This window comes from Tamandua tetradactyla, chromosome 7 (genome assembly GCF_023851605.1).
Source record: "Tamandua tetradactyla isolate mTamTet1 chromosome 7, mTamTet1.pri, whole genome shotgun sequence".
Taxonomy (NCBI): Eukaryota; Metazoa; Chordata; class Mammalia; order Pilosa; family Myrmecophagidae; genus Tamandua; species Tamandua tetradactyla.
Window position 1 is genome coordinate 56283883 of NC_135333.1, and position 22998 is coordinate 56306880.

At 40.2% G+C, this 22998-nt stretch overlaps 1 protein-coding gene across 10 annotated transcripts in view; it reads left to right on the forward strand.

Moving 5' to 3' along the window:
* Positions 1–22998, forward strand: part of SFMBT2 (Scm like with four mbt domains 2) — a 260454-nt gene that overhangs the window by 75441 nt on the left and 162015 nt on the right. Inside the window, exon 1 of one of the 10 annotated variants that reach the window (XM_077169473.1) lies at positions 3807–9725. The exons of 8 other annotated variants lie outside the window; for them this stretch is intronic. The gene's annotated coding sequence lies outside the window, so the exon portion shown is untranslated. Of the gene's footprint in view, positions 1–3806; positions 9726–12886; positions 13098–22998 lie in introns of those variants that run through there. One more of the 10 variants, XM_077169474.1, reaches the window with a different exon arrangement.

Here is a 22998-nt window from a genome sequence, read left to right on the forward strand (position 1 = left end):
TTTTACTGTATAATAATTTAAAAAAGTAAAATTAAAGAGATAGTCCAATGAACTTTTGTTGGTGAAAGAGAGACATAAGAACACCTCTTTGCAAGCAAAAACTGTCTTTTCCCTGGTAGCTGATGGCCCAGAGTAAAAGAAGTGAAGAACTTTGGTAAAGCTCCCTGGGGTGAAGGACCTGGGTGAGGCGGATGCTTCTCTAATGATACTTAGCAGGGTACAGCTCTGTACCCGAGGCTGTCTTACTTATATAGCTGCTTTCCCAAAATATTGCCCAAAGATCTGCATGTTGAAATTAGTATTACTCCACACCCCCTCACCCCACACCCCTGCCAACATCATCACCAACAAAAAGAAAAATTGGTTTGGTTTTAAGGGTACCCTTGGAAGACAGAGAGAGAGAGAGAGAGAGAAAGAGAGAGAGAGAGAGAGAGAGAGAGAGAGAGAGGTTACATTAGGCTCAAAAAACAAAGGCGTGACTTAAAGTGACCATAAAGAACCAGAGATACAAAATTTTTGTTTTCCAGTGCACTTTCTAGGAATTAAACCACACAATTCAAAGTCGAGGCTAATCAGAGCCATACAATTAAACTGCTATGCAGTGCTTAGAAAATTAAAGGGTAAATGCAATTGTCTGTATGATTCAAAGGAAGATTTATTTCAAGACAATGTAAATGGCTATTATTAGCATTCATACTGCTAGTAATATTTACATGGGATATGGGAAGCAATCTGGATTTTCAACACCGTGGCTGCCCGAGCTGGTTTCACAGAGAAATTCAGAGCCCGAGCCATGCAAGAAGATGGACCAGTGATTCCCAAGGGCAGCCCGGTGCAGTGTAGGAGCAGTTGGGTATGACAATGATGGGAAAGTGCTGCTGGCATTTTGTGGGCAGAGTCAAAGGATGCCAAATGCCTTGCAGCACATGGGACGGTCCCTTTATAATGGAGAGTTGTCCCACGTTATCTTGGGCCCAAGTCCTGCTAGACAAAGTTGAAAAAGCTCGATGTAATTAACCTGAGGCTAGAGCCTAACCACAATGCTGACTTTTTTATTTTATTTTTTTGAAATAGTTTTTGCAGTTTAAAGATAGAATTTCCCAGGAATGTAACTACCTGGAATGCAATATACCAGAAATGGAACATCTTTTTAAAAGAGGAATTTATTAAGTTGCAAGTTGACAATTCTAAGGCTGTGAAAATGTCCAAATTAAGTCACCTACAAGAGGTCACTGTCACTCAAGAAAGGTGGATGAAGTTTGGGGTTCCTTTCCCAGCTGGGAGGGCACATGGTGAGATCTGCTAGCTTTCTCTTCAGTGCCTTCCCAGGGGTTCTGTCTCTTCTGTTGGCTCTGTGGTCCTGGCGGCTTTAAAGCTTTTTCCCTCTTAAAGTGGTTCCCTCTTAAAGGCTCCACTAAGCAACACCACCTTGAATGGGTGGAGAAACATTTCCGTGGAAACGATCTAATCAAAAGTTAGATGGGTGGGTCACATCTGTATGGACACAATCAAAAGGCTCCCACCCAACAATATTGAATGAGAATTAAAGGACATGGCTTTTCTGGGGTCCACAACAGATTCAGATGGGCACAGAAGGTCTGTTTTGTTTCTTGGGAACTTCATTTCCAGGTAGTAAAAGGAACACTACAAAATGTTCACGTGGAAAATGGGTGCTGCTAGGCAGAGGGGATTGTTAAGCAACAATTAGTAGCACCCATACCTTGAGGGTGTGTGAGATTTTATACATCTCTAAGTACAACTTCATTATTTCATGCATCCTCCATCTTTACTATCGTTCCTTTGAGTTGGCAAAGTAAGCATGTCCGTAGGAAGTTATTTCAGGGTCTGTGGCCGTTCCTGCCATTGAATGACCTCGAGATTGATGAGATGTAGCTCAGAAAACCCGTCTTCTCTTGGAATTTGAGCTCAAGCTGTAGACACCAGGAGTTCTTGTCTGCTACCCCCATTGGTTCTTTATTTTTCACTCTTGTCTGCCCCCTCTCCAGTCACCTCTCAATGTCCTTATTCCATTGCTATTTTTCATCATCACTCTGTTATTCAGCTGTAATGTTTTGAAAACCTGTATTTTCTAATCAGCTGCATATGCTATAGAGAAAACTTTTTCCACACACTCAAAAAGAGGTCTAGATTTTAGTGCAAAATTACTATAATGCTTCCTTCCTTCCTTATAGGGTGAACATTCCATCAGTTCACCCTATAGGATCTGCACCATTAGAATTTGGGGATCATCTTTCCAGCCAGCTCTCTGTGCAATGCTCTGACCACACTTCCTCACACACTCACATTCACCCAGCTGTACCAGTCATCCGTGGAGACCTTCCTGCCGTAGCTGCTGTTTACTGCTGTGCTTTTTAACACTTTTTCATGAATATCAGAGTTGGCAATAAATAGACATGGATAGTGTGTTAGATAGCCGCATGGAATTCCATTGTATGTAGCTACAGTGGTGTAACTAGTCTCTACTTGATGGATTTTTAGGAGAGTGCAGTGTGCACATGCATGCACACACACACTTTTTTGGGGGGGTGGGGGGATGTGGGCGCCAAGGGTTTAAACAAGACCTGCAGAATTTGTTGGGAGCAGCTGGCGTCAAAGTATCGGCAAGAAATTGAGGAGATAGTAATTTGCTTAATGGAGAACAGTCTGGGGGAAAGAGAGAAAGTTTGTTTTTTCTTAGCCACAGATTCTTTGTGGTCATCTTAAGTAAGCACTCTGTATTCTCACCAGGTGCGTACATACTCTTTGTCACGTGAACCCTGCAGTATATAAACAGGAACCAGTTAAGAATAAAGTTGTCTGATGTCTCTGGTCTGTTATCGCTGAGCTTTAGACCCCCCTGAACCCATCTTTGTTTGTCTTTTATCCTTTCTTTCATTCTTTCTTTCTCATCATTCCTTAATATCCTTTGAGCTCCGTTTCATAGGAAGCAACAGGGGGAGGCTAAAAAATAAGCTGCATTCCAATGCAAAGTTCTTTGTTTGCTTCTTTGATTAACTCCACTGTATACAACGTTTAAGGAATTTGTCATGAATTTATACTTTCATTAGGAAAGTTTTTCAGACATATCAAATGTACTGATAAAATACAGAGAAAAAAATAAAAATCCCCATCTGGCCCTCATGCACTGGATCTATCAAATTCTAACATTTTTGACATCCTTGCTTCATATTTAAAAAATAATGTAGTTGGAAACCATGCATGTCTGTTCCCTTTCTCAGTACCCGCAGTGATAATCACCATCCTGAATTTGGGGTTCATTTTTTCCCACACGTATTTTATATTGCACATATATTTCTCCATAAATAAGACATAGCATGGGTTTTTGTATGTTTTCTTAATATAAATGGCATTAATACAATTAATTGTTCAATTTGCTGCCTAGGCTTATACCACAGTTTTCTTCATGGGAGACATTTGTTCTTCCCCAGTTTTTACTTTTAGTGAGAGTGTGCAGAGAATATTCTCTGGTGAGCGTTCTGATTTCCACAGGGGACATAATCTCTGATGATAATAACAATTTGTCTTCCTTGGTGGTTGACTCTGAGCAGCAAAGGAAAGTTCTAGCTTTCCCATAACTTGTCAACACTTAATTTTTGTTGTGCTCAAGGTGAAATGCTATCTTGTTTTTGTTTTAACTGTACTTTCCTGATGATAAGTAGGGTTTTGTGTCTCTTCCTGTGTTTGTTGGCCATTAGGGTTTCTTTGCTCATTCTCTGCCTACTTCCCCTCCCACCCCCCCCACCCCCACTGGTGTGGTCTGTTTCATCAGAGCTTTCCTTGGCTCTCTAGGCTTTTTTTTTATGTCTTCCATAAGCATTCTCTCTCTATTCCATGCTCATAAAATTCTTCTTGCACATTGTTCTAGTTTGCTAGCTGCCAGAATGCAACACACCAGAGACAGACTGGCTTTTAATAAAAGGGGATTTATTTCATTAGTTCTTCAGAGGAAAGGCAGCTAACTATCAACTGAGGTTCTTCCTTACAAGGGAAGGCACAGGGTGATCTCTGCTGGCCTTCTCTCCAGGCCTCTGGGTTCCAACAGCTTTCCCTGGGGTGATTTCTTTATGCCTCTCCAAAGGCCAGGGCTGAGCTGTGAGTGCTGAGATGAGGTATGCTGAGCTGCTTGGGCTGTGCTGCGTTGAGCTCTCTCATTGAAGCACCAGCCAATTGAGTCAAACATCATTCATTGCAGCAGGCACACCTCCTAGCCGACTGCAGATGTAATCAACGACAGATGAGGTTCACGTACCATTGGCTCATGTCCACAACAACAGAACTAGGTGACTTCACCTGGCCAAGTTGACAACTGAATCTAACTATCACACACATTTCTTCTGGAATTTCTAAAGGATTAAATTTTGGCCTTCAATCCCTCTGGAATTGATATCTTACGGGTTTGAGGTAGGTTTTTTGATGTTATCTCTTCCCATGATGACATTAGCCTGGTTCTCAGGACCATTGATGAAGGAACTCTCTCTCTCCACAGGCTTGTCTTGCCATCTGTATCATCAATAGTTTCCCCTCATGTGGAGGGGTGGTTTTAGGGTCTCACTTCTGTGCCATTCACCTGTTTTCCTTTCCCTATACCAATCCACATGCCTTCATTCCTGTTTCTTGATACAAGAAGTCCTTCATGCCATGCTCCCTTATTTTTCTTCTTCAGAAGTGCCCCAGGCAGCATCCTCTCATTGTTGTCAAATGGGTTACTACAGACTTGCCAGGAAACATAATGGGCCTGTCAGCTTTTGGGAGTGCTGAGGTGAGTATAGGCCAGTCATTATTTGGGGCTGATCACTTCCAGCTGGAATGTGCTCCTTTGCTACATTGTGGGTGCAAATGTGATCATTTTCCATGTTACTATGATATGAAAGCGTTTGAGAAGTACTGGCCTACCTGCTCGTAATTCTTGGACCTTCCACATAGACTTGTAGGCCAGTTTGTCAAGTTCTCCCCAAAACTCCACCGGAATTTTGATTGGCATTGCATGGATTTTATTATTAATTATTATAATAATGAGTTCAGGTTACATTAAAAAAATGCATTACAAACGTAAGCAGTGCTAGTTTTCATTGTCATAGCTCAGTCCTGAGTGGTACGAGGCATCCCAGATGAGTGGTACAGGCTTATTGTCAGCAGGTCACTCTTAAAGTGATGTCTTTGGCAGTGGACAAAAGTCATGAAATGTAGAAGGTAGAATATTGTAATTATCCCCAGAACTATACAAATGCTGTTGCAAACAAAGGAGTCAAAGAAAGAGGGATCATCTACTACACTCAAGCGAACTTAATGATTTGGCAAATATCCCCCTTGTGTTCCTGAGATTGGACAGTCCATCCTTGCCATTGTCCTACCCCAAACCACTGTTAAACAGTGTTCATCAGGGCTCAAGTGAAGCTATGCATATTTCAAGGAGAAATACACATTTCCCTTTTTAAATGAGAGCTTCTGTTCTGTTCCCTTCCAGAAGGATTGTTAATGTATTTTATATACAAGCAATCCTGTAATCAAACTTGTCCTATTATTAATTAAAAAGAGCACATGCTGTGTCCTGAGGGAAGTCAGTTACAGAGAGTAGCATTCAGTGAAATTTTGGATAAGGATGTTTTTTTTTAGATGATGTATTTAATTCTCTTTACCGTTCAGACCAGTGGAGACCCTGGTACTCAGAAGATCTCTTGTCCTCTCAATTGGGAATTTCGGACTCTTTAATAATAGGGCAGTCGCTATATATAAAATGAGTAATTTTAATCTGCAGAAAAAGAACAGTATTTGGAACTGACATGGTACAGTAGAGGAGGTGGATTTTGGAAATCAGGAAGTCCAGGTGCCGAATCCCTGCTTCAGCCTCTAGAAGACTGACTCTACCTGTGGTTAGACACAGTAAACTTTGCTTTTTTAACCTGAAAATTGGGATAGTATTACTCATGTCTCAGAAGGGTAGTAAGAATAAAAGAAATCCCATAAATAGTTATGGGACCTGACACATGGTAAGCTGTCAGCAAATGCGACTTCTAGAATAGTTTCTCTGATCTTATAGTGAAATGGTTCCTTTGATAAGAAGATGCTTGAGTGATTCTCCAGGAAAAACGGAAGAAAAGTAGGTTTTAAAAAATAAGCTCATTTCTTCCAACATTGTGAAGCAGTGTTTCTGCCTTGATTTTCTCTTGATTGATTGGCTTGGGGGACAAATGGCTGTGACTCTCTGGCGCATCAGTTTTGTTTCATTTGTACAATGGGGCAAGATATTAGAGAATACTTAATACAACTATTTGAGTTCTTTGAGGAAGAACTAGGTAAAAGTGAGTCATTAATTAATGTTTGAGTCAGCAGCTGTACTGACAGACAACAAGTTTGATGGGAAAGGAAAATAAGTTCAGTGAATTTAAATTTCCTGGCAAGTCTGACAGCATTTTGAAGTAATGAGGGCAGTTCATCTTTCCAGTTTGGGGTTGTCGATCATGCTTTGTTTTTGGTTACACCTAGTTTAATTCATTTGGTTTGAATGTCACAAGAAGATTTAAAAATAAAAAAAAAAACCCAAAAGAAACTAAAATAAAAAAACCTCCAGGACATACCCAAACCAGATACCTGTAACTCTTGATACCTTAAGATATCCAGAAACAAGTTTACCCTCCTGGAGAATGTTTGTTTCACCTAAGGGCAAGGGCAAGTAACCAGCTGGTCTGTTTCCCGTGGTGGTTGAGGCGGTGAGATGGGCTGTTTGGCTTTCAGGTTCTCTCAGGAACCTTACGTTTGCAGTGTTGTGATAGCATTCAGTTTTAAACTTCGGATTTATTTCACCTGACTGAGCAAAAATAATGTCCTTGCAGACAAAGGAAAGAATTGCAGCTAGGTTTTGAAGCAAGGTGACGTGTACGCTTCTTAGCTTTGAAAACTTACCCCCAGGCTACTGTGAACTTAATGCTCTTCATTTAGAGACTTGTTTACAAGCAGGCTTATTTTTCAATTTGCATGTTTAATACTTTGCCTGAAAATTCTGAGGCACCCAGTTCAACAGTGTCTTTCTGTGTACTCTTTAATAATCCACACATGCATACCCTACAACCCACTTCCTTTCTGACGTATCTTCTCTGAGTCATTCATATGTGACTCTTCTTTTTTTGGTTTGGCCTGTCTTCTTACCATTCCTAGATGAGCCAAGTTCATTTCCACCCAGGGCCTTTGCACGGGCTGTATTTTCAGCCTGGAACACTTCCCCCTCCCTGACAATTGCACAGATGACTCTCACTTCTTTTAAGTCTCTGCCAAAATAGCATCCTATCAGTGAGACCTACCTCCCTGTGTACACGTATACGATCTGCCCCGTCCCAGAGGGTTTGTTTTTCCCCCTTTTTAGCATTTATCATGGTCTGACTGCCCCTCTTCCCTACCCCAGAATGGAAGTGCATCCACATAACAGCTTGAACTGTTTTGCTCACTGCGGTTCTCTCAGCATCTGGAAGAAAGATTGAGTGGAAGTTCCTGAATTGATAGGTCATATTATGGCTCAAGACATATTTAATAGAGTTATTATGTTACGCTTCTGCTAATGAAAGGTAAATGTTATTTATCTTATTCAAGTCATAAAATTCATGACTGAGCTGGAGTGTCTGCTTTGTATCTGAGTACTTGGCCATTTATGGTCCTGGGGATTCAGAGCATGCCTTCTAGATGGGGATAAGTTTGCCCCCAGAGGGGTGAAAGGAATCCTACTTTGTTAATATAGAAAACATAGATATGCATCCAGTCCTTAAACAGATATACAGGATACTGGCGGCTTAAAAATTTCACTAGAACGTAACTAGGAAACAAATGTCTAAAAGGGCTCCTTTTTGAGGGCCGGTAATGAAAGCAAAAAGGTTGAGAAACCCGGGCCCCTAGGCAGCGAGTAACAGTGAAAACAGGCGAGAACATTCTTATAGAATGCCTCCTGCATCCCTGTGAATTTGCTAATGGTGGGTGTTTCTTCTTTTTCATGCAGAGATACACTTTCACCATCCAGCATCCTTCCTACGGTGGGTCTTCGTGCATTTCCTTGTTAATTGAACAGAATTTTAAACTGGATACAGGATTTTTAAATATATATATAAATTGGTATTTTTCTCAAGTAGATTAGTTACCACAGGGACCTAATCTGATCTCTTATACTCTCCTCTATTGACAGTGTCGGGTTGGCCATTCAATTATGGTATTGCTATTAGGTGCATTTTTATTTTGGTTTCTAATGACCGGGTCTCATTTGTTTAAATCGTCCACTTGCTGTGTTGCATTGGTCACTCTGCTCTGGGTCTCCCTGAGTCGTTCGGCCAGAACTCCCTGCAGTTCCTGCTTGTACGAGTTGGATTTTCTTATGACTCCCGATCATGAGGTTGTGAGTCCTGCTCTTTCCACATTGTGAGACTGCTTTTTGGGTGAAAATGCTTCCAGAATCTGCTCGTCCTTCACATCCAAATTCTCGTCTCCTTTGGTTTTGGAATAGTTAACTTTTGAAGCGCAGCCTCAATTGTCGTGAGTTGGCAGTGCTGTGCTCAATGGCAATAATCTGGGATAAAGATTTAAATGCCATATATTCTTAGGGTTAGGAGGGATAGCTTCAAGAGCCCTGATTTTCAAGGAAGGGATGGGAGAATTTTAGAATCAATTATATGTGAAATTCAGCTCCCTTCCAAGCAGCCAGTTCTTCAGAGGTACCCAGAACAACCAACAAACAAGCAAACTCTCCTACACAAAAAAAGGAACCATGTCAGGACAATTAATATATGTATGTTTAACAAGATGAGAATGGGAGGGCATAAAAAGTCCACTTTTTTTTCCCCCAAAGGAAAATAAAAAGTTCAATATGACTTCAAAGACTAGAACTTGGTCCTGTAAGTAGAAGTAACAGGGAAATGTATTGGGGGACCATAAACACAAGAACTTTTAGTGGTTAAGAGGTGCAGAAGTAGTAAATTTACAGTTACTCTATTGTTTAAGTGAAGGTCTGGTCATCAGATGGTGCAGAGGCAGGCACCAAATGGGTGGCTCACCTAGAACATCAGTGATTTCTAGATGCTTTGCCTGTGACTCAGTACACACATACACAAACAGTATTTACCTTATCCTGGGCATGGCATAGTGATATTTTCTCTTCCATTCTCTTCTTCTTCTTTTTTTTTTTTAAATAAAAATGCTGGCCAGAGCACACTGGGTTGATTTCATGATCCACTCGTGGATTATGAGCCACACTTTGGAAAATATTAGCCCAGGTAATCTATATGGCTCTACTCAGCTCTTGGAGATCCTATGATTCCAAGAAACACCCAGCCTTTTCTCAGTGGTTGCTCAGAGACCCCCACTCTCTTCCCTTTTCCAGGGGCCTTTATGACCTGTTAGTTGGAGCCTTTAAGGTGGCCCCAGTGATTTTCCCCTCCTGGTGCTCATTCCTCGAGTAGTGTCATCCCCTGATGAGTGTGGGTGGGACTTACTGGCTTGCTTTGAAGAACTAGAATATGGAAGAAGTGATGCAGTGTCACTTCCAAGATGAGGTTGTGAAAAGACTGTGGCTTCCCTCCTGTTGCCCGCTCTCCCTCTCTCTTCCATCTTGCCCTCTGGGGTAAATCAGCCCCCACGTTGAGTATATCTCTGTGGAGAGCCACCTGGCAAGGAACCGAAGCCTCCAGCCACACGGTCCATTGAGGAGCTTAGATCTGCCAACCGCCACGAGGGTGAGTGTGGAGGGTGCTCCCGCTGCACTGCACTCAGCTGATGGCTTTGCAGCAACTCTGTGGAGCTTTGGAGCCAGTACCACCTGGTTAGCTGCCCACGGAGTCCTGACCCTCAGCCAGCCTGTGAGGTGGTGGATGCTTGTTGTTTAAGTCACTAAATTCTGGGGCAATTTGCTACGCTATTATAGATGATCTACTTCAGGACCTTAAGCTCTTAGAAACAGATACTGTTGCTGGAACGTTATGTATTTCAGCAAAACAAAGAGAAGAATCCAGATTAGCCCTAGAGAGTTAATAAATATGGAAGCTCTTCTCTTGTATAAACTGCAGCAGGAGCAACAAAAGTATCCACAAAGTATCCATTGTGTTTGAGTGTCCAGCTCCTTATCAGCCTTCACATGAATATGTTTTATCATTGACAGTATCACTTCAGGGTTATCTGAATTTAGTTCTCTCACTTCCAACTTGGGCCATGAATAATATAACTTTGCCTGGAATCAAGAAGAGATGCTTTTATTGAGAATAAAGAGCTTTCCATTTCCTAACTTATTTTCTTAAATGTAAGAGAATAAAATGTGTGGCTTTCCAAGGTTTCACCATAGGATAGTCCGTTTGGTTTAGCAGCGGCGAGTCCTCTGGGTGGGCCACCCGGCAGACACGGGGATTCCCGTGGTGTAGACGACAGAGTCATTGGCAAAGCTCTGTTAAGACTGGAACCGACCGGAGGTGATGGGAGCCAGCATGTTATTCCAAAGAGCTTGCTCATCCAACAGTTCTTGAGTTGTGTGCCATGCTTACCCAAGATAGCAAGTTTATCAACACAGAAACAAATAGACATACTGTTTGATGTAATTTGCTGGCATGTGTATCTGTGTTTGTGCTTTGCGCACGTGTGTGTATGTTCAAGTGCATGTTGGGACTGTCAGGTTTACCGCAAGCCATCCTGTGATAACTGTACAATGCGAAGAGGTTCATGGGAGCATAAAATAGATGCACTCTTTATAGGTGGAAGGATGGTGGAGAAATCCTTAAGTTAGGCTCACAAGCTAGACCTTGAAAGATGAATCGATTCCACCGTTCTTGATAAGAAAGGATGCAATAATAATTTGCTCTGTGTATCAGGCACTGTGTGTTTCCTTCATGTTTTTGTTATTCATCCGCACGTTAGCACTGTGTGTATTTTAGATGAAAAAACAGAACTGTAAAAAAGTGTATGGTTCCTTGCTCACTGTACCATAGAGCCAGGGTTCAAACTCATAGTATGACGTAGGGAATAACCTGGAACCTTTGGTCACAGGTACATTGTCAAGCATCCAGGCACCTGTGTGATCTCTTCTGCTTCATTTCCACCAACCCTGCTTTCATCTCTGTATTTTTCCTGCAGCTTTATGTTACCCTCCCTGAGACACTTTTCCCTTTTATTTGGGTTTGCTGAGCTGACCAGCCTCCACTATCCCCTTCCTCTGGTTATTCAGTTTTGTGATGTGCCCACCTGCTCTATTCAGAGCCGGACTTGCTGCTTTTGTGATGTCTTTCCTGCTTAGTGCAGGCTGCCTCTGCCCCACTGTTTCTGGTCTGCATATCCCCCTGTCCTGGGCCCTTCTGAGCACCCTACCCAGCTCTAAACATTGCGATTTCCCAGTAGGGCCCATTCACTAATTAGAACACTGTATAAATACTGGAGTTACCACGAGGGAGGACATGCATTTTTAGCTCCTGTCTAGGCTGAGCATCTGTTCTCAGGATGTTCTCCTCTACCCTTAAGTAGGCTGAGCTTGGCATTCTATTTTCCCAAGAATTCAGAAATCCTAGCATCCCATAGTTTCAGTTTTCCTTGTGTATACCTTATCTGCATTTAAGTACTTAATGCACGTGAGCATCGAGGTCCCAGACTGTGTAGTAGGTGCTTTATCTTAAACCCACAACAAGCCTGTGAGGTGGGGAGTATTGGTATTCCTGATTTTCAGGTTTAGGAACAGAGAGTCAGAGAAACTAAGTAACTTGGAATCTGGACTTGAATAGAGGCGGTTAGTGCTAATAACGATACAATTTTTTGGGTGTATCATCACATTGTGCTTTTTTTGACTGGTAAATTGGGTCTGGCTCTTTATGCATTACTTATGAAAAATGCCCTTGCCTTTGCAAAGACTTGTAGTCACAGGAAGCCTGGGATAATAATCCTGCATCTTGTCACTGAATTATCTGTGTATATAAATCTCAGAGATCCTATATTCGTTTAGAAATCAAAGGGTTTAATGCTTGCTCATTCTGAAAGAGGGTCTCTTATTTCGTTTGCATAGTTGTTTAGAGTTTCAGCCTTCTGGGTTTGCAATAATGGAGCAATCATGCAACTAGAGACTTAGTGGTGGCAATGTTTTGTGGTGTTTTCTTCACCTGCTAAATCATGCAGGCAGATTAAGTCGTTTCGCAATTGAGCCAGTGGAAAGAGCTAAAAGTGTTACATTTTGCTGTATTTTGATTAGCCTATGTTATCTGCCTCTCATTTGAGGACTTGGCCCTCTTTTTCTGTTGAAGATAACTACTAGTGTTTGGAAAACAGTTTCGAAAACCTAATGGATAGAGAGTGATATTGCATTAGGCTGTTACTAAATGTAACAAAATTTTCCAAAATAGGTATATTTGAATCTACGTAATGATTTGCAGTGGGGTTCAACTATATTTTTTCATTATTTTTTAAAAATGGCAAAAGCAGCGAAAATGAAAACAGGGGACAGATATATCTATCTCAAAAGTGAAAGTCCTTCTTTACCTTGAGAGTCACTTTGTAGAAATAATTATGGAAATATGTGCATCTTTCTTGATGTTGTTCATAAAGATATTTTTAAGTTGGAAATTTAAATGAGAAAAGCAGGGTTTACCATACACACTTTTTTGTGGCTTATGTGTTTCCCATGTTAAGGACACTTGATGTACCCCAGACTTGTGTGTTTCCCATTTAGGACACTAGATGTACCCCATTTCTTCTCCTTGCTGCTGTGTAGTATGGATATGTTACAGAATTTATTTACTCAGCATCTAAGATTTGCTCTAATTTTTTCTCTGGTTTACACAGTGCTGCTGTTTGAGTGTTTGTGTCATACCCACCGGTTTTAAAATTCATTGGCTTAATGACTCATAAAGGCCTGCCGTCAGACCTATAGAGAGGTACTTGGTCAGGTCTGCTGGGCACGACACCGTGCAGGGAGGAGGTGTGTACGGACCTGAGGACAGCTCTCTCCGGCATATTGGCTTCAGGTTATATTTGGGAACAGTTTTATCTAGTTCCATTCTCCAAAGGCGGGCAGAGTGCTTCCTGTCTTCACATTTCAGCGGTTGGACATAGCTACACGAAGGGCCATCCCAAGAATTCAGGTAAGTCTGTCCAGCTTTCGCTTCTACCTTTTAACTGCTGCCTCTCTTCTTTTGAAATGTTTATATTATTCGTCTGCCTGCAGGTCATTGATACCCATGTTTCAGGGCTTTATAATGAACCTTGGAAGGAAAATACCCAAACTTGACTTTCTTCTCCGTGAGGTTCATTAAATACCATTTTGATATGCTAACAACCCCTTCTCGGGAAGACAGCTACTGGCTATAATCCAAACAGACCATTATGCTGAGAACTGAAGTACCAAAGCAGCTCCAGCCTACTAATTTGCTAATTATTGATGGGTATTTAGGGAAGTATGTTCCAGCAAAGGTCTCTGAGTCAGTTAAACATGAGGTTCTTTCTGGCCCCATATCCAGTTTGAAGGGTGTCAGTGCAGAATTCTCTGGGTTCTCATATTCTTCTTTCCCTCTACTTCAACTCTTTTGCTTCCACCTTCCTTTTCATCCCATTATTTAATGCTACCTAGTTCTTTCTATTTCAGGAATATGTGGGTGGGGAATCTCTGGATTCATCAAGTCTTGTGCAGTTCTACGTGGGTAGAGCAGATGCTTTGGAAAGTGGCCAGCGTTCCTTTAGACCTTGGAGCCCCATTTCTATGGTTATTTCTTCAGTGACCTGAAAGAAATAATGTAGCTTCCTTATTTATGGCTTATGCCTCACGGGCAGTCGTTTTTGTAAGTGGCTTTAAAAAAATAAATCTGGACCAGGGAAATGAAGAGAACTCAGCTAACAATGGCTACTGTGAAAAAGAAATATTTGAAGGAGTTACAAATGATCTTTTAGAGAGTTGTACTAGCATTTTCTTCAACTGTCCGCGAACTCTATTACTTCCATAAATCCTTTTAGAGGCATTCAAAGACTGCTGTGACAAGTGCAGTTACGGCAGATAAATTTAGTCCATGTATTTTATCTACATAATCTGATTGTAATTTATATATCTGCAGCCTAGATAAAGCAAAGCCATTTCCTATTACCAGATTTTTCTTTTTGTCAACATGACGTGAGTAGGACATTGACTTTAACTGAAGGGTGGTGATTAATCACAGCTGCTTGCAGAGAGATCTTTTATTGCTCTGCGTAGTTGAGTGACAGCTGGTAGAGTTGGGGAGTCAATCAAGATAAACCCAGGTGGGTTAGTCACTCTTGGTTGACTATGGATGATGTGACGGATTTATTAGCCAAGTTCCTTTTGAAAAATCACTTTACATTCCTAGCAGGTGAAATTGCAAGTAGAGAAATTACGAGTTGCCTTCAGTGGTAGAATCTGTTCGTTTGTAGGGCTCAGCCAATGGAATGTCTTAATAAAAAATAAACTACCAAGAAATAGCTACTGGAAGTGTTGAACTTGTTAAATGTTGATCTTGTTAAATGCAGTGAGGGCAGTTATATTCTTATTAATTTATTTGTTTGATAGACTAAGAAGAAGATATTTGTCCTGTGTACAGTGGGATTTTATCTTTTAAATACAGAGTTAAATCTGGGAAAACTGTGTAACCCAGGCTGACATTCTTCTCTCATCAAGCCTGCACCTTCCTCCCCAGTGTTAGTATGTGGTCCAGGAAATGCATAGAAACTTATCGACCTTTGTAAAAGAAAATTCTAAAGGAGATCCATTTAGGGGGAAATAAAAACCAGACAGACTCTGCCAAAGTTAAATGCCAGTGACACCTGAGTTATCTACTCGTCATCCTTTGTAGCACCATTTCTCTTCATTAGAATGGATTGAGAGTTGTCTACATTAATAAAATGTTTAGCATATAAAATAATATGTTAATAAATTGCCCTTTGTAACTCTGCAATCCTTTGGTTGCTTAGGGAGTTAGAATAGTGATGCTTTCCTTTCAGATCAGAGAGGGGAGAAGTGTTACAGAACGAAGTGCTGTTTTAACTGTGGCCACAGGATGTTGTTGGTTTTGAAATTTTCATCTCGTGAAGTTGAGTGCTCAAGTCTCATGGTGTTTGGATCAGTTTTTGCATCTCGTCTCATCTTAACCATTTCTTCTCTGGGCTGAACTAGGATGATGCATACTTATTGGACCGGGATTTCTGTGGCTCAGATGAACTTGTGCTATTTGGGTAGACCAGCAATCACACCATTAAATAAGTATCATGTGTTTGAAACTGTTTATCCAATGTTCTGTCTAAACTAGTGGTTTTCAACTAGGGACAATTTGGCAATGTCTGGAGATATATATGCAAATATTAAGAGATTTATTGTAGGAATTGGCTCATGTGACTGTGAGGATTGGCAAATCTGAATTCTGTAAGGCAGCTGCAAGTTGGAAACTCGATGAAGGTGCCAACGAACTCCCCAGGAGAAGCTGTGTATCTGGAGTAGAGAGAAATTCTTTCTGACTGCTGACGTCATCAGTTTTCCCTTTAAGGCCTTCAGCTGACTGGGATGAGAGACTCCTCTCCCTGTTAAAGGTTTCCTTCATTGAATGAAGATCTAATCAGCCATAGCTGCCATCAACTGACTGATTATTGAAATCCATGGAATTCCCTCACGTGAACAATCAGGCTCATGACCAAAGGTCTGGATGCCATAACCTAGCTAATCTGACCCATGAACTTAACCATCACACCAGGTTTGCTTCTGAACATTTTATAGTGCGCCAGACAGTGCCCTCCCCCCCACCAACAAAGACTTTTCTGGATCAAAATGTCAGTACTCCCTGAGATTGAGAAACCTTATCCTAACCTGTAGCCATCTCTGCTCTTACTAATGACATATTGAGACCTCTGGGTCTTTATTAATTTTTCTGGCTGAATCGTTTGGGGTTCTTCATTGTCCCAAGCCCTCTCCCCTTGGCAGAAGTGATCTGCATGAATGGAAGGGGCCAGAGAACGTTTAACAAATCATTGTTCTAACATTAGAATAAGGTGAGGATATATATAACTTTATAAAAGTGTATTATTACGCTAGTAATAATGCAACTTCTATAACAGATAAACCTGAAGTCTCAGTGGCTTAACACTATTAAATGTAATTTTCTTGCCCACATTGCAGTCCAATGCAGGTTGGTGGACAGGCTCTGTTGTCCCACCCCAGCTTCCTGCATGTGATTCTGAGAGCCGTGTCCTCCTCTGACTTCAGCTGGTAAATAGGAGGAGAGAGCTTGGAGGGGACGTGCAGCATTGAGGTGCACCTCTCATTGGCCAGAGCTAGTCATGTGACTAGCCGGGATGCAGAAGAGCTGGGAGTGTGGGTGCCCAGCAGGAGGAGGGGCGCTGTCCTGGGGAGGTTGAGCAGCCCCTCGCGGGTTGTACGGTGGTGGGGCATTCTAGCAGATTGCTGTTTCTAGCCAGATCTGTTGACTTCCTGGTGAGCTGAAGTTTATTGCGGAATTGTTATGTGCAGCTGATGAGATCATCTCTCTACAGAGCAGGCCCAGATTGGTAATATGTTAATAAGTATTGGCCAACAGATATTTATGAAATCCTTTCAAAGTTTGAAATGGACAGTGTACATTTCCTTCTTTTGAATCCTTAGCAAAAGTCTTATTTTTCTTTGAAGAGTGTCATCGATGTTGATTTGATGGTTTTTTTCCTGAAGTAAAATGTATAATTACTAAGTTTGCAGTTATTATTTGTTATTTTGCATACCAGACTCAGAATTGATAGAGGAGGAAACAGTATGATTTAGCTGCTGATCAGTAATATTAACTCTGATCTGCAATTTGGGAGGTTACCAGTAATTGATACTCTGTCTCTAGGGTTCTGTAACACTTTATATATACATTGAAATAAATGCTTTTAAGGCATTGCATATTTATGTACTTTCATTTTAGGGACTGTGAACTCCTTGATGGAAAGAACCTTTTCTTATATATTTTTGTAGGGTCCCATTATATATGTATTTGTGTTCAGTGAATGCATTTTTAAAGTTTTCTTTGTTCTTTTCTTTTTTTTTTTTTAAACTGATACTATTAAATATCACTCCAGAGAATACTTATAAAATGTGTTAAGGTCAGTGAGAAAACTGAGTTTAAAAAAAAAAATTACCATTTCCATGTGTCTCTCTCCCACTTCCCTTTCCCTTCTTTCCCACTTCTGAAGTAACCATTCTCTTAAATTTTGCTTTTTTTAAAACATGGGTTCTTTGTCTTTTCTTTAACTGGTACTGCTTATTTTCACATCCCCAAATGATATATTCTTTAGTGTTGCATGCTTTTGAACTTTAATGGAATAATACAGAACTGGTTCTTCTGAACCTCCTTTTTTTTTTTAAACCAACTTGATAGTCACAGATGATTTATCTGTATTGATGGATGCAGCTGTGATTTATTCAGTTGTACTGGGCAATAATATTCCATGATGTAAATCTAATAAATTGTATGAAGCTGCTACTTTTTGCAATGACAGAGCTCACATGAACCCTTGGCTGCTACTAATGAGTAAGATTGTTCCAGGATATGTGTCCAGGTGTGGGATTCCTAAGAGTTAATGTCTGTGCTTTCAACTTCACTTGCTAGTGCCTGTTGTTTATCAGAGTGTTTTCACCAGTATGCAAGTGTTCTGGGTGCTCTGTATCGTCTGCAATACTTGCCCTCGACAGATTTCAGTTTTGGCCAGGCAGGTGGATGTGAAAGGATGGCTCTCTCTGATGTGTGTTTAACTTTTTGTTTTGAAATCATTTCAAACATACGGGACAGTTGCAAAAATGATACAAAGCCCATCAGAGAACTCCAGTGTATGAGTGTGGCTTTAATTTGAGTTTCCCTGATGACTAGTGGGCTTGAGGACCTTTTCACATGTTTTTTAAAAGCCATTTTGGATGCCTTTTTCTATGAAGTGGTTAAGTCCTTTGCTCATTCTTCCATTTAATTTTTTCCTTTTTTCCTACTGATTTGTAGGCATTCTTTATTCATCCTTTGTTATATGTTGCAGATGCGGTTTGTTATATTACAAAGCAGGCTTCTTTAATGTGTAAACATGTAAGGGCTTCACATGGGAACAGCAAGCAGGGGGATGATGTCAGTACAGTGTCAGAGTTCGTCTGGTTTGTTTGCTGTTCCCCCAGCACGTTAATGTCTGGCTGATTGCAGAGAACATTGGCACAGGTCCACTGACTAAGCTGCAGGGAAGACGGGACTGTACCCGGCCCCTTCTCCTGACCTTCTTCCTGTTGGTAAAGTTAGGTGGCATTTTCCGCCCGGAAGTGCTTCCCTTTCAGTTCCCCTTGGTCTGGGAATGCTTGTCCTTCTCTTCATTAATTTAGCAAACTCAACCCTCCCTTATGTCCCTCTCCATCAATTTACCCCCACCCTCTTTACCCCCCTAGGGAGAAGTTCTATATTTACTGTAATTTTATATATTTATTCAAGGTGTTTTTTTTTTCTCTAAGTACTAATGTTATTGTCAGGATTATTATTATTCTGTTACGAAGTTGCACAGTTTTGATATAATTTCGCCCAAACTTCAGTTTTCACTAGCCCTGCAATTTTTGGTGCACGACTCCGAAACAGGAAGCTTTTTCAGGAAAAAAACGTGATGGTACCATGATGTTAAGGCAGGAACTCCTATTCTGCCTTACAGTTTGAGGCTTGTAGGTCTGCTCTCTTTTTAATGGCTTTTCGATGAACAGAAATTCTTAATTTTACCGTGCTGCATTGATCAAGCTTTTCCTTTCTGTTTTCTGTGTCTCTAGGAAGAAATCATTTTCTCCCCCTCACCGAGGGCATGAATGTGTTCTCCATTATTATTTTCTGGCAGCTTTGTAGTTTTGCCTTTCACATTTAAGTCTTCAATTCAGCTGGAATTAATTTTTGTGTAGAGCATGTGGTGGAAGTCTAATCTCGTCTTCCTCCATATGGGTAAGCATTTGTACCGGCATCATTTTTATTGAACAGTCTGTTCTTTCTCCACCGATGTCTGGTGCTAACTCCTATTATTAATCAGGTTTCTCTGTTTGTGTAACCTCCTTCCATTTCATTGGCTTGTCTCTTACCACACTTTACCCTTACCGCACTTGTACAGTTATTTGAGTATTACTGCTTCTGCTGTCTGCATTGTGAGTCTCCTAATTTGGTGCTCTTCACCGTTGTTTTGGCTGTTTTTAGAATCAGCTCATGAAGCTCTATAAAACCAGAGTATTATTTCGGTTTGGATTGTCATGGCATTGAATATGTGAATCATTTTGAGGGAAATTTAGACCTTTATAATACTAAGTCCTCTGATCCATGAACATAGTATATACTTCCGTTAGGACTTTTAAATATCTTTCTAGATCATCTATAGTTTTCTGCATAGAGATCTTTGACGTGTTTCGAGATTTTTTTCTTTGGTGCTTTGAAGCAAATGTAAATTGTTTTTTTTTTAAATTCATATTTTTTCTGATTGTTGATTGTTGGTATATAGCCATTAACCAGATTTTTATATATTGATTTTACATCTAAATTTTTTATAAATTTCATTAATTCTGATGATTTTTTTACACGTTCTTATGGTAGTCTGCTTAGATATAAAATTTTCTGAGAATAATGAATGTTTTGTTTCTTTCCTTTTTTTTTCTTAAAACGTATTTAATCTGTGCTGGCTGAAGACTCAGTAAATTGTTGAAAATAGGCCATGATAGAAAACATCTTTGTTTTCCTTCTGACATTAAAGAGAAAGTTCTTTATCAAATTAAGAAAGTTCCCTTTTACACGTAGTTTACTGAAGGATTTTTATCATAAAAGGGTCTTGAATTCTATCAAACCGTTTTTCTGCATCTGTTGATATGGTCGTCTGTTAATGTGACAAATTATATTAATTTATTTTCTGATATTAAATCAATCTCCCATTCCTGGCATGAGTTCCATTTGAAATTATGGTGGGGTCAATGTAAAACTGGATTTAGTTTGTGAATTTATTTTGCATCTTGTTCTTGCGATTTCCCTTAGTTGGATTCCATCTGGCTTTAGCATGGAGGTTATGCTGGCCCCATAACTGATATGAGGAGGCTCACTGTTTCCATTCTCTGAATTTGTTTGTGTAGTACAGTCATGATTTATCGCCTAACTCCTTGATAGAGATTGCCTGATACCTTTCTTGGGGTAAGATTTTTCAGGTACTGAGTTTCTTTAGCGATAATAGAACTATTCTAGCTTTCTATTTCTCCTTTTGTGTCAGTTTCTTGCCTTTATATATGTTTGGGGATTTATCTGTTTCACTACATTTAAAATATATTGTTAAAAGTTGCTCATATTCAGGTGCACGGGTGCTTCAGTGGGAGAATGCTTTCCTTCCAGGTGGGAGACCTGGGTTCAGTTCCTGAACCATGTGCTCATATTCTTCTTCTGTTTTGTTTTTTTTTTCATGGGCAGGCACCGGGAATCGAACCCGGGTTCTCTGGCATGGCAGGCAAGCGTTCTTGCCTGCTGAGCCACCGTGGCCCGCCCGCTCATATTCTTTTACTACTTTATTTGGTCATCATCTTTGCAAAGATGCAAACTTTTTGATGTCTGATACTGTTTCTGCACTTTTTTTTTTAAATCGGCCTTCACAAAGGTTTGCCAGTTTTATTAATCTAAGAACAATTTTTGGATCTGTGACTCCTTTTATATGCCCTGCAGGCACACCCTCCCCACCCACCCCCCGCCGCCTTTTAGTAGTGTTTTCTGTTTTGCTTTTTCTAATTTCTAAGCTGTAATTTCTATCCTAGATAATCAGTTTTCTTTTCTAACTCATCGTTTCAGGTTACAAATTTCTTGTTCATTTCTTAAATTTTAACATGAGGTATATTCATAATTATGCACTTCTAATATTTTCAAATTTCTGGGGTAATTATTTTATACAGGCAGTGTTCATTTATATTTGCTCCTATATTTTACCACTTTACTTTTTCATAATTCCTTCTTCTTTGATATCCCTTCTGGATCATTTTCTTGTATGAAGTATATATCCTTCAGAATTTCCCATATTTGGGGGTGTTGTTCCCTAGCTCATTTGTGTTTGCCTCAGAATGTTTCCATTTATCTCAGACTGCTGAAAATAATTTTTTTTTGCTGTATATATAATGCTGAATGCACAGATATTTTCTACCAGCACACTGACTACATAGTTCTGTCTTTGCTTTTAATTTTTGCTGAGAAATCAGTTATCTAGTTGGCTTTCCTTTGAAAGATAATCTGTTTCTTCCCTCTGGTTCTTTATAAGAGTTTTGTCTTTGATGTTCTGGAGTTTCATTATAATGTTTCTACATGTAGATTTCTTTTCTTTTATTCTGTTTGGCTTTTATTGGGTTTGTTGAACTTGTTGATTATTGTCTATTACCAGATCTGAAAAATTCTTAATCATTATGTTTTCAGATATTACCACTTCCCTATTCTCACTTTTTCTTCTCTTTCTAGAATTCCAGATAGACTAATAGGGCTTATCCTCTATCTTTTTTGATTTTTCTTCCATACTTTTATCTCTTGGTTTATGTGCTGTATTCTGCATAGTTGCTTTGGATCCATCTTCTAGAGCATGCGCTTTGCTAGTTACTGTCCATTCTGCTCTTGACCATGGCCATATGTATTTTAAATGAAATCATTTATTTTCTCTTTATAGAAGTTTCATTTTGTTATGGATTTTTTTTTTCTTGGTTGTGGTTGCTGTTTTCCTTACTCAGTCTAAATTCATTCTTTTATCACTTTAAACAGGTTAAGTATATTTAACAATACTGATATCTGAAATCTTTTGGGATTGGAATTTTCAGGCTGTTCATTCTTGCTTTTGCTTATAGTTCTTGTGTGTTTTATCTCTTTCCCTGTTGGTCAAATAGAAGCAATAATTGCACTGTCTTTACAGAAATTTGTGATGAGTACCCAGGTTGATATGAGTGATACACTTTGAATGGTGACTGGTTCCTAATATCTGTCACTTCTGGTCATAATAGTAAAAATAACAGCAGTGGTCATTATTGTTATTATTTGGTGATTATTAATAATGAGCTCATACACTTTGAGAACATTCTGTGTGGGGTTTCTCCAAATCCTGGGTTCTTTCAAAGAAGATTTGTGCTTGCTTTTGTCAGGTATCTGTGGGCAGGCCACCCAGCGCCACTTGAAGTACGTTTGCCACTTGAAGTGTTTGGGTTTTTGCTTCTTCTTTTTCGGGACTATTGGGTAATGTGGGCTGGCTTGTGGTTATTAAGAATTCTCAGGGCATGTTTCTCACTCAACCCCAAAACTCAGGGCTCAGTTTTTGAGAAGGGTTTTCTCCCCCTTCCGTGGGGTGAGATGGTTGTTCTGGTTTTCCCTTACAGTGAGGGAAGAGCTCAAAGGGTCTCAGCTTTATGGGCGGGGGTGGGGGCTGGGGGGGTTCTTCTGTTAGACTCTGCTCTTCCCGTGGGTCTTCATCTTCCTCTCTTTTTCCCTGGGCAGCAGGATACCGTGAAAAGCAAAGTGGGTTCCGCAGACGCCCTCAGAGGAGACGTGGCTTCAGGGCTAAGCTTACCCCGCTCCGTCTGGGTTCTTGCTTCCACTTGCTTTGGGTGGTTTTGAGTGTTCTTTAGTTTTTGCCAGCTCTTGAATACATGAGCTATTTATTTTATTTTTTTCTTGAGAAGTTTTATTGAGAAATATTCACACGCCGTATATACCATCCAAAGTATACATCAGCGACCCAGTGTATCACCGCACAGTTGTGCATTCATCACCACAATCAATTTTAGAGTATTTTCATTACTCTCCCCACAAAAACCTAAAACTTCCCATCCCCTTATTCCCTCCCCCCAGTCATTATGCATCACGATTACAAGGTGTTAATCATGGAGTAGCATATGGGAAAAAATGCACCCATTGTAAACTATGGACTATAGTTAACAGTAATATTTTAATATCCTTTCATCAACAGTAACAAATGTACCTCCCAATACTATGCTTTTATTTTTAAGGCACTTTTAACTCTTTTCAG